Source organism: Oxyura jamaicensis, chromosome 11 (genome assembly GCF_011077185.1).
Source record: "Oxyura jamaicensis isolate SHBP4307 breed ruddy duck chromosome 11, BPBGC_Ojam_1.0, whole genome shotgun sequence".
Taxonomy (NCBI): domain Eukaryota; kingdom Metazoa; phylum Chordata; class Aves; order Anseriformes; family Anatidae; genus Oxyura; species Oxyura jamaicensis.
Window position 1 is genome coordinate 9,285,938 of NC_048903.1, and position 10,000 is coordinate 9,295,937.

At 38.7% G+C, this 10,000-nt stretch overlaps 1 protein-coding gene across 6 annotated transcripts in view; it reads right to left on the minus strand.

Moving 5' to 3' along the window:
• The window catches only part of TSHZ3 (teashirt zinc finger homeobox 3), a 258,591-nt gene that overhangs the window by 199,868 nt on the left and 48,723 nt on the right, over positions 1–10,000 (minus strand). The window contains exon 2 of one of the 6 annotated variants that reach the window (XM_035336841.1): positions 4,632–4,750. The exons of the other annotated variants lie outside the window; for them this stretch is intronic. The gene's annotated coding sequence lies outside the window, so the exon portion shown is untranslated. The remainder of the gene's footprint in view (positions 1–4,631; positions 4,751–10,000) is intronic. 6 annotated transcript variants of the gene reach the window in all.

A 10,000-nucleotide genomic window follows, 5' to 3' on the forward strand; every position in this document is an offset into this window, starting at 1 on the left:
CTTTTTCTTTTCCACCCTGTCAAAACAATTTTTCTTTTACTACTCTCATTCCTTTGCTTCATGTGAAACTGAAGACTCCCTTTTTAAGAGGTAAAGAAAATCCAAGGTTATTGTCACCCTGCCTGCATTAGAATGATCTCGTGCACACCTGCAGTCCGAGATGAAAGACCAAAGCACCCTATAAATGTACCTGTCCTTCACACTTTCTGTTCACTGGGTAGTAGCACGAGCGTGTGCCACCCACTCCCATATACCACGTACCAAAGCCCTGGGCTGGGTCCCTGCACGGCACTGGAAGTGCTCCTGCAGACCAGTGCTCACCAACACGGACAGGGGGCACAGAACCAAGTCCCTAATTAGTGTGGTGTTCTTTACACTTTTATTTCTCTTACTGCTGAAATCTTGTGAATTTTGTTTGGATGAAACACTTGTATTGTCACATTCACTGTTTCTTTCAAGAGTGACTTTTACATTAGGGAAAACCTCCAGCATGCGGCTCATTTAAATGTAAATCTATTTACCGTTCATGCTTTCTTTGCCCTTTTCACCAACTATCAAGCATATTTGCGTGTTAACCAGGAGCTGCCTCTTCTATAGCTGTTCTCCTTCCTAAACTCAAGTTGTGAAGCTAAGTTGTGACATCAGTCTTTGATCCAGATATGTGGGAAATGAGGAATAAACTGTTGTGGAATTTAACCCAGTAACCTGCAACTTTAATCAACCAACAGTTTGAACAACTCCTTCTGCTCCCTGCACAAGGGAGAGGAGGGATGAAACACAACATTACCCCCTACTTACTCAACCAAAGGTGTATACAAGAGATGAGGGTGTCCAGGGAAACATCTCAGCCTAAGACATAAAACACAGTCCTAAGCAGTTTGTGCCAGTAGCTTCTAACATCTTATTCCAAGGGCTGGTCACCTACCACATGCCTTCAGGACTGAAGTACAGCGTCAGAAGGTGACCCAGCAAGTCTTGGCCAATCTGCAGTGGCAGACTCAGCCATTCTCAGAGGTTTCCACACCACTACAGGGAGGTTTACAGTGGCCAAAGGGCTCACAGCTCCCTAAGGCTTTGTCCTCAGAGGATCCATCAGCAGGCAATGGATGCACTTCCTCCTCAGAAATCCCAACTGAATTGTTATCATCATATGGGACAGAAGGGAATTAAGGCCAAACTTCAGTCTCACACCACAGTGGAGTATGGGATTAAGGGTACTGGAGGAAAGGAGTCCATCTGCAGCTAAGGAAACCTCTGATCCAGCCTGCCTCACCACAACTCGCTCAGACGGAGATGACCGGCGTTCTGTCTGGGTGCAACAGATAGAAGGATGAGGAGGGCTGTGCTGAGAAACTTCTCCTTTGGTTAAGTACCTACAGGAAGAGCAAAGAGACTATGAAAATGGAAAATAAAAGCAGGAGAAGATGGTTAAAAATAACAACAACAACAAAAAACAACACAAAACTTTTCACTGAGATTCACTGCTGATGGAGAGATTGTCTTTAAGAAGCACTGTCTCCAGTCCATCTTTACTCAGCTGTTTGCTTCTAATTAATAAAAAAGAGACACTCTTGGTTTGATATGTTTCAAGTGTAGAGTAAATGTTTGAAACAGCAGAGCATCTATACAACTGTTCTTCAATGCCTTGACAGCAAAGTCTGAGGGGAAAAAAAAAAAAAAAAAAAAAAAAAAAAGACTTTAAAGGCAATTCTAAATTCTAACAGTAGAAGTTAATAAGAATAGAAATGAAAGAAATTATGTGTTTCTGTATTTTTGTTTTTCTTTTTCCAGTGTAAAAGAAGAATAAAAAGTCACCATTCCCAAAAAAGTTTGTAGTTTACATCTTGTAGGAAAACATAACCCACAGGAAACTGCATGCAAGTTGACGATGTTGTCACTGTGGCATATTTGACAAAAGATGGGCAGTGGTTCTGTGGGGAGGCCCTCAGTTTCTAGAGATGAGGATATCCAAGGGATTCTGGAATCTATTGCAGGGACAGCTATTGAGAGGTTGAGAACGGTTCCCTCATTAACATTTATTAAAATTATTACCTAAACTGCAGGGTAAAAATGAAATTAACACATTTGATATAAATATATAACTGTAAGCTTTGGTATAATGGAATTCATTTCCATAAAAGGGGAGTTACCTTCATAACCGAGCTATGGATCATTTCTTTGCCAGTGGAAATAAATGGTGATACATCACTACCCAAAATTATCTATATACATGCATATTGTATATACACTAATACACTCATGTACCTCTCTCTACACTGACACCACAGGCACTATAGACAACTCAGACACTATACAAAGCCAGAGAAATGTCATTGGCCCACTATGTTTCTGCAGAGTTGAACAACCACTGCTCCACTGACCTCCTGGGCCAAACTCTGCCACCTCCTGAGGTGCCCACCAGCACCACAGCCTCATCTATGAGAGCTCCTCAGTAGCACTCAGATGAAAACACAGCATGGCTTTCCTCCCTTCCATGGCAGCATCCACACAATGTCAGTAATGTGGTCAGACATGCACCTCGAGTTTGTTTGGAAATAGAGAACCCTAGCATTAAAGACATACTTTACTGTTCTCCCAAAACCAATAAATTGCACAATTCTTCTCATATTTCCTGAAAAAAATGCATCTGAGACCATATATTTCAGCTTGGATCTATCCAAATATTTAATTGCTATACTTTGCAATGTCTTAGTTTTTTTTTGTTTGTTTGTTTGTTTGTTTTTGCCAAGACTTTTATTTTAATTATCTTACCAGCATATATTTAAACTAGAATGTAAGCTCTTTGCTTGAAAAAGTATCAAAACATTCAAATATTCTTCCAACATGAAAAAATGCTTGACTACAGGTTCATCAAAACCATTCAGTTTCTTGGAAGTATTTTGATTTAACCAAATGGCCTTTTATTAAAAAAATGCAACCAACTTTATTACTTATTTGTGCATGGGTTGAAGTCATCGTGTAATGCTAAGGATTTCCCAAACTACCTTATTTTTGAGTGCATATTGAAACTTTTAAACCCTTAAAAAAAAGGGAATCCATTTACATTTCACACTTCAAGAATAGAACGGAAGACAGACACTGAGAGCAGGAAGGCTCCACTCACCTAAGAAATTACTTTATTATTATTATTATTATTTACAAATAAATAATCTATGAAAAAAAAAACTCGAGTCTGCAGTTTCTGTGGGGTCATTCAGAGTCAAGATGGGGCATGGCCTGAACACAAGTCAAGAGAAAGCCAACAGCTTTCCTGAGACGCTTTGACTGTGCCAATGGACATTATGCACAAAATTAATGAATAGAGGCAAGAGAAAAACAGCCAGTGGGTGGAGTCAAAGACCTAATGCAACTGTAGGCATACAAATCAGTTCTATCAGTCTGTTAGAAAACTCCCACTCCCCAGGCCTTCCACTTACAGGAATAAAGGCAAACATCTCACCTACAATGTCATTTCTATACAGAGTCTGACTGATAATTTGCATACAGCTAAAACTATGTTTGAGACTTCACCACGTGGCAGAGATGTCAGTACATTCCTAGTGAGGCAACAGAAACAGGAGGCCGTAGTGGCTTCTGGTTTACAAGAGTGGCACATGACAACAGTGCCCCTGAACAGGCATGGCAATGCTGATCAGTCAACACCTTGAGAGGGAGGTGGGTTTTTTTGTTAGAAAGGTCAAAAGTTCTGTTTTATAGGGGCAGGACTGTCTATTATGGGAGAGAAATGTCATTTCCGAGTGGAGAGGTCAGCACTGCTCTCACCTGTTGGCTGAAGTAGCTGGTACCTTGCAACAAGGCATGATCCTACTCCAAGACTATTCTGATTATTCTGCCCACTGGCAAGGTCAAGAATATTAATTTTTAACATGTTAATTTGATGTGGTGTGCATGATTCATGCTTGTTTAGCTGGATTTTTTGTATGTTGATACATCTGCAGACTTTGCATGCCAATAATGTTGTAGTATGAAGTTACTGGGAATTGGCATGGATGATGCAACACAGCATGCTAATTTAATGGGTAGCTATCATTAGGCACCAGAAATTTTGAAGTGCACTTGTGTTTGTTCCTTCGTGAAAATACTGCAGCTGTCTGATACAGAGAGCTCAGAAACAGGCCAAAGGAAGATGGCCAGCTGCTCTAATACAGCATCCTGGCCTGGTACTACATTTGGAGCAACTTCTGAGAATTCAGATCAAATGTTAATTGCTAAGAGTTTAGAATTACATGGACAAGAATACACAGGCAAGAGATAATAACCAGGACTGAGTTAATATGTCATTAATGTGCGGACCATCTAGTCTCAGCAAAGCAAGCACCTCTTCCTCATGTCACTGTATTCCATACTCCCCTGCCTTTCGTGTACTTTAAAGGAGGGTACAGAATCCAGGTCTCCTGTTCAATTCAGACTTTATGCTGCCATACAAAAGGTATCATAGAGGGAACCTACAAATAAAACAATAAACATTCAAAAATTGCTACTAATTCTGCTAAAGCTGGCATTCCTTTTTTTTTTTTTTTTTAACCAAATACTGTTCAGTCTTTTTTAAAATTAGATATTCCTGTTAAAAGCACAAAATTTATGTGATATCTCCTTCATTAAAAACACACCTGAAAAAATAGAATGCCATTATATTAAATGCTGGCTTAGGAACAACTTAGCACCATTGGTCATCATTCCACTTCGGTGTTCAAAAGCTCCAGTGACTGTTTTACTCTTCACAGTAACCCTGTGGAAGAAGCATTCTTACCCACAGTTTATAGCTGTGGACCTGGAAATCCAAAGAAGTTAAAAATGACTTGCCCAGTGCCAGACAAGAAGATAAGTAAAGAAGCCTGCATCTCCTGTAGGTTAGTATATATAATGCAGTTATTTACACAAAGTATGAGAAGAAAGCTTAAATCTGTGGTTTTGTTCCTATGCTTCTTCGCAGTATGTTCATGTGAGTGCAACCTATGTGTGTAATTGAAAATAATTGCTAGTTTTCAGCTTAAACAATTACTAAGGATAAAATACCCAGTGAAATGCCCACATGTGCACGCACTGTGCAAAACCTACAGTCTGTGGTTAAAAAATCTCCACTGAGCCAAGCTGCTAGAATCCAATAAATGCTTAATCTGCACACTGCCAGCAAACTCCTTTTCACAATGAGGAAAATAGGAAAGGTTTTTGAAATTAGGAAAGGAATTGTCACAACTCTTATCCAAAAAGCTTTCTGCTCCCAGCACAGAGCAAGACTCCAGGTAAGCCGTGAATGTCTGCTCTACCAGGGAAGCATTGGAGATGTAACATGATGTAACACAATGGATCATGCCTCCCTCCTACAAAGCTGTGCTCTGCCCGGGGCCTAAACTCCCTGAATTCAACCTGCTGAGCAGGGTTTTTCTAAAATCTGCTCAAATTATCCACCCGTGAAATGTAACACCATGTCTTCCTAACATGGAGAACAGCACAAGATCGTATCACACTGCAGTGCACGTAGGGTTGCGTGAGGATTGGTCTGAGATCTGTCTCACTTAGAGAGCTGATTTGCAGGAAGTTTCTAACAAGAAGGGATCTGAACATTGACACAACCTTTGAGAGACTCAAGGTCCAAATTACTCCCATGTATAATGCACTAAATCATACGGATTTTTAAAGAGAATTATTCCTCATGTAAAATTTGCTATCAGATGTCAATATTGTACAGTTGGAAGGGAACACCATGCTTATGAGAAACAGGAATAATAGCTCAGAGGGTATGGCTGGTCAGGAACAACAGACCTTTTTTTTGGTTGTCCTAATTCTGCAGTCACACATACACGATCCAGCTGACTTCCAAAAATACCACTGCACAGAAGCTGGGGGGCAGTTTATGTTCCATGCTGCATGCCCAAGGCTGACAACCAGCAGCAGTGCAGGATCACAGCATGCAAGCGGAAAATGATGGTCTTCTGCGTGGACAAAAGGCCCTCACTTGCTATCGTATTTTGCACTTGGGGGGAGTAGATATTTTGACAGCCCCTATAAGCATAAGCCTGAAATTCCTGTCTGATCCTGTTGAAATAGAAAAAGGAGAAAAAAAAGGCCTTGTCCTTCTCTGTCACTGCAAAAACAGTCTTTCACAAGCACTATCGAGACTCGATCAAGTAGGTAAGTAAGAAACAAGGACTGCAAACATCCAGTGGGAATTCTCAATTGCTGTTTGGTTTGAGTAGCTTCATAGTCATCAATATTCATGGAGTACCTTCCTCTTCCTCCCCTCCCCACCTCCAGGTTACTAGGGAAGGGGTGCCCTACCTGCAAGAACACCAAAGTTACAAAAGCACATTACGCACAGGAGCACACAGCTCCCCGCTGCTGCTCGGAGGGTTGAGAGCCAGCTAACAAGCCATGGAGAGGAGAGAACACCAGGGGAAGGATTCAAGAGCCAGACACAAACTGTTGAAGTAAATAGCTCACAAGCAGCCCCACAGTCTGAAAACATTCACATAAACCTAACAACTACAATTACTATGTGCATTAGTAACAGGAAAAAATAATCTACATTTTCTGTATAAATTTTTCATCACAAGTAAAAGTGATCCTCCCTGAGACAAAACTGGCTTTATGTTGGTTTCTAAGACAGCTGCTTGGTGTGAAGTACTACACACGTGTTAGAATTTCCCACTCCATGCAAGCACATATTACAGCAGGAAGTAAATGCTTGATTTTGATTTAGGAGGGACAGAATTCCCAGAAAAAAAAAAATCACAGAATTTTTCTAGGCATAGAATTACCATTTCCTTGTGTAGACAAAAATATTTACTGGAATACCGAAAGAATAAAAAATAATAGTTTTTATTTATTTATTTTTAATAAAAGTCACTATCAACATACTGGTAAGAACAAGCCGTATTATCTGTGTGAATTGGTAGTAAATATGCAGTGACACAACCTCTGCTTGATATCAGCATTTGGGTGGCATCTTTTAATCACTGAAAAGCACACAGGGCATTCACCAAACGAATACAAGATTCACAGCCAACTCCAGGATAAGCAGGCATGAGCATAAAAGTTCCCAATATGGCTCTAATAGCTCTTAATTATTATAATCCTTCACTGAGCAAACAGATGTAAGGGAACTTTAGTTTCTTCAAATGCAGTAATCAAACCATTCTACTTCTGCCCTGCCTCTTTTCAGTAAATGCTTCGTATACTGGAATGGAAATAACAAATTTAGTGACAAAATGACCATTTAATTGTCACAGAAATCTGTTTCTGAACAAAACTGATGTTGCCATTTCTCTTTATCCACAGTTCTCTGAGCCTTCTGATTGCAGTTTAGAATTTTTTGGACTAAAAAAAAAAAAAAATCTTACACCTTACTTTCTATAATCTTCCCACATCCTTGGTTGCTCCAAATCTGCCACCTTACAAGTTTTACAGTGACCAGAACACTGGCTTTGTATTTGTCTTTAACCATACTAACATTAACACACATCTCAAGCTGCAGCCTTCATTTTTCTTGCAAACTTGAAATTCCTATTGAAGCTCTTTATACAGTAGTTTCAATAGCTATTTTGGTTGCAGTGACTACTTACAATAAACTCCATACAACTGTATGAATGGTATAGTAGAAATCCAAATGATTTCAATCACAATTTCAGCTATTGTGAACTTGTACTTACAATGAAGTTTCTCCGTGGAAAAAAAAAAAAAAAGGAGTTCACTGTGGGCCAACAAAGCTTTGTGTCCTTTCAGAGTTTTTATTCAGCCTTCATTTAAGAAAAAAAACAACTATTGACTGCTATATGAATCCTAAGACTTAGAGAAAGCAAAGATCCCAAGGATTACCTCTACAAGATGGCCCCAACTTGTTTTGTATGGAAAGCAAAAAAAAAGCACTGAATATTCATTTCACTCATTTGCTAACTATACTAATATACTCTTTTGTAAATGAGTCTCTATCTAGCACTAGCTATTGAACTGAAGGTTATTTGAATAGGTGGGTTTTGCTATAATGCCACACTAAGATAATGTGCTGGAAACACATGGTTCACTGATTCCTGAATAGAAAATTTGCTGGAAAACCCTGAGAACTAGAAGATGAGGGGGAGGGGATTAAAATGCCACCAACCAAACCCTTGTCATTTTTAAAAGATGTACCTATGGCACAATATGAATAGTTTATAGCCACAGTTGTGAACATTCAATGTCATATAAGAAAAGACACTTGTCAAGAGCTTTTCCCTTACAAGCACCCTCATCATGACCCGTGTTAATGAAGTTAATTGAATTTAAGATCAATAATGGTTAATTATTGCAATTTGACATTCTGAGATAAATGGCTTTAAGACAGAGAAATGTGTGTATGTGAATTCTCTCCAAGAAGGTGAACACGTTACAGCCTAAGAGGGATCACACAGTCCTTCCATTGATCCTGGTACAATCTGATCGACCTAATCCTCTGATGAATGTGGGCTTTTCACAGCTACAAGTAAATGTTCTACAAGACTACTCTAACCCTTGTCACTGACCAAATCTATATGAGCTGTACACTAGAAATCTATTGAGATAGATTAAAGAACTGCTGTAGAAACAAGAGATGCTTCAGTAAAGATGAAGGTTTATTATACTGACTAAAAACATTGCATGCAGTATGTAATTATGAATGCTTATGGATTATAAGAGCTTAATTTTAGTCAGTTGGATGTAAGTGGTCAAAACTGAACAACAGTGTGAAATAATATTTTTTTTTTTAAAAAAAGATAAAAAGTAATCCAACAACCACCCTGAATTTGATGACTTATCTGTGAACATTCAACAAGTAAGTGATTTCAAAATCATCCTTGAAATGTGCAAGAAGATAAGAAGATACTCATAGGCAAATATTTATTTCATAAAGTCACTCATCAACCCACTCCATTTAGTTTTTTTTTTTTTAAGTTTACTTTCATAGTAGTTCCTCAACAGGAAGACATTTTTTCAAACATGTTAGTAATGATATTCTTACATGCATACTGAACAAGTTAAATGACCACTTACAAGATTTATAATGACAAAGTAAATGTCAAGGAAAAAGTACTACTGATTGCAGAGCACTGACAATAAAAAGCTGCTGAAGAGTTCTGTCAAAATGTAAGATTATGCAAAAACACTATTGAGAACACTGCTAATCATCCGCTCTTGTCAATTACTTGAAGGGTATCTGACAGCATATTTACATTAAACACATTTCAGTAGCAAAATCCTTAATGCTGTATTTTCATTATGATTAGAAATCCTCTAAAAAGTCTTTTTCCAGCAGAGTATTATAGCAGCAATGATGTAATATGTATCTCTGTACCAGGTAGGGGCATCTATTTCATGCTATTGTAGCTAGATAGCATTTGAAATAATACAAAGACTATGTATACACGTGAGATGGCAATCTCCACGTTCCCTTAGCCAGTGTAGGTACTTTCAAGTAATGGCTTTGTAGGAGTCTCAAACTAAGCACAAATGAATGATCTGTCTTTGTCTGGCCATTTTTTCAGTCTTTTACTCCTCATGTGACTGTATTTTACTATGGCAAAAGACATTATCAAGCAGACATTTTTTCTCAATCTTTGATTGTAACTTAGAATTCGGCTGCTTTATGAGGAGTCACATTAACTACCAGTACCTTTCACCCACTATGGAAACTTATTTTAGTTATGTCCATCTTATACGTTATGGAACCCTTCCTCCAAAATAGAGAAATAAATGAAATGTAATGAAAATGAAATGTTGATCCTTTCCATGCTTCAGCAGGCATTACTAAAAAAGCATACATAACGCTGTTGGATGTGTAAAACAGTAAGCACATAAAAATGGACAGACAGTGAGCATGAGCTGCGTTTTAGAAGGAATTAATTGCAGCTTAGAGGAAGAAGGATAATCAGGTCTGTTATGGGTTGCAGGATCCATTCACGGTCCTTCCACTGTCTTTGTTGTAGACAGCACACTTAAAACTCACCTGTCTGTAAAAGGGGAAAAT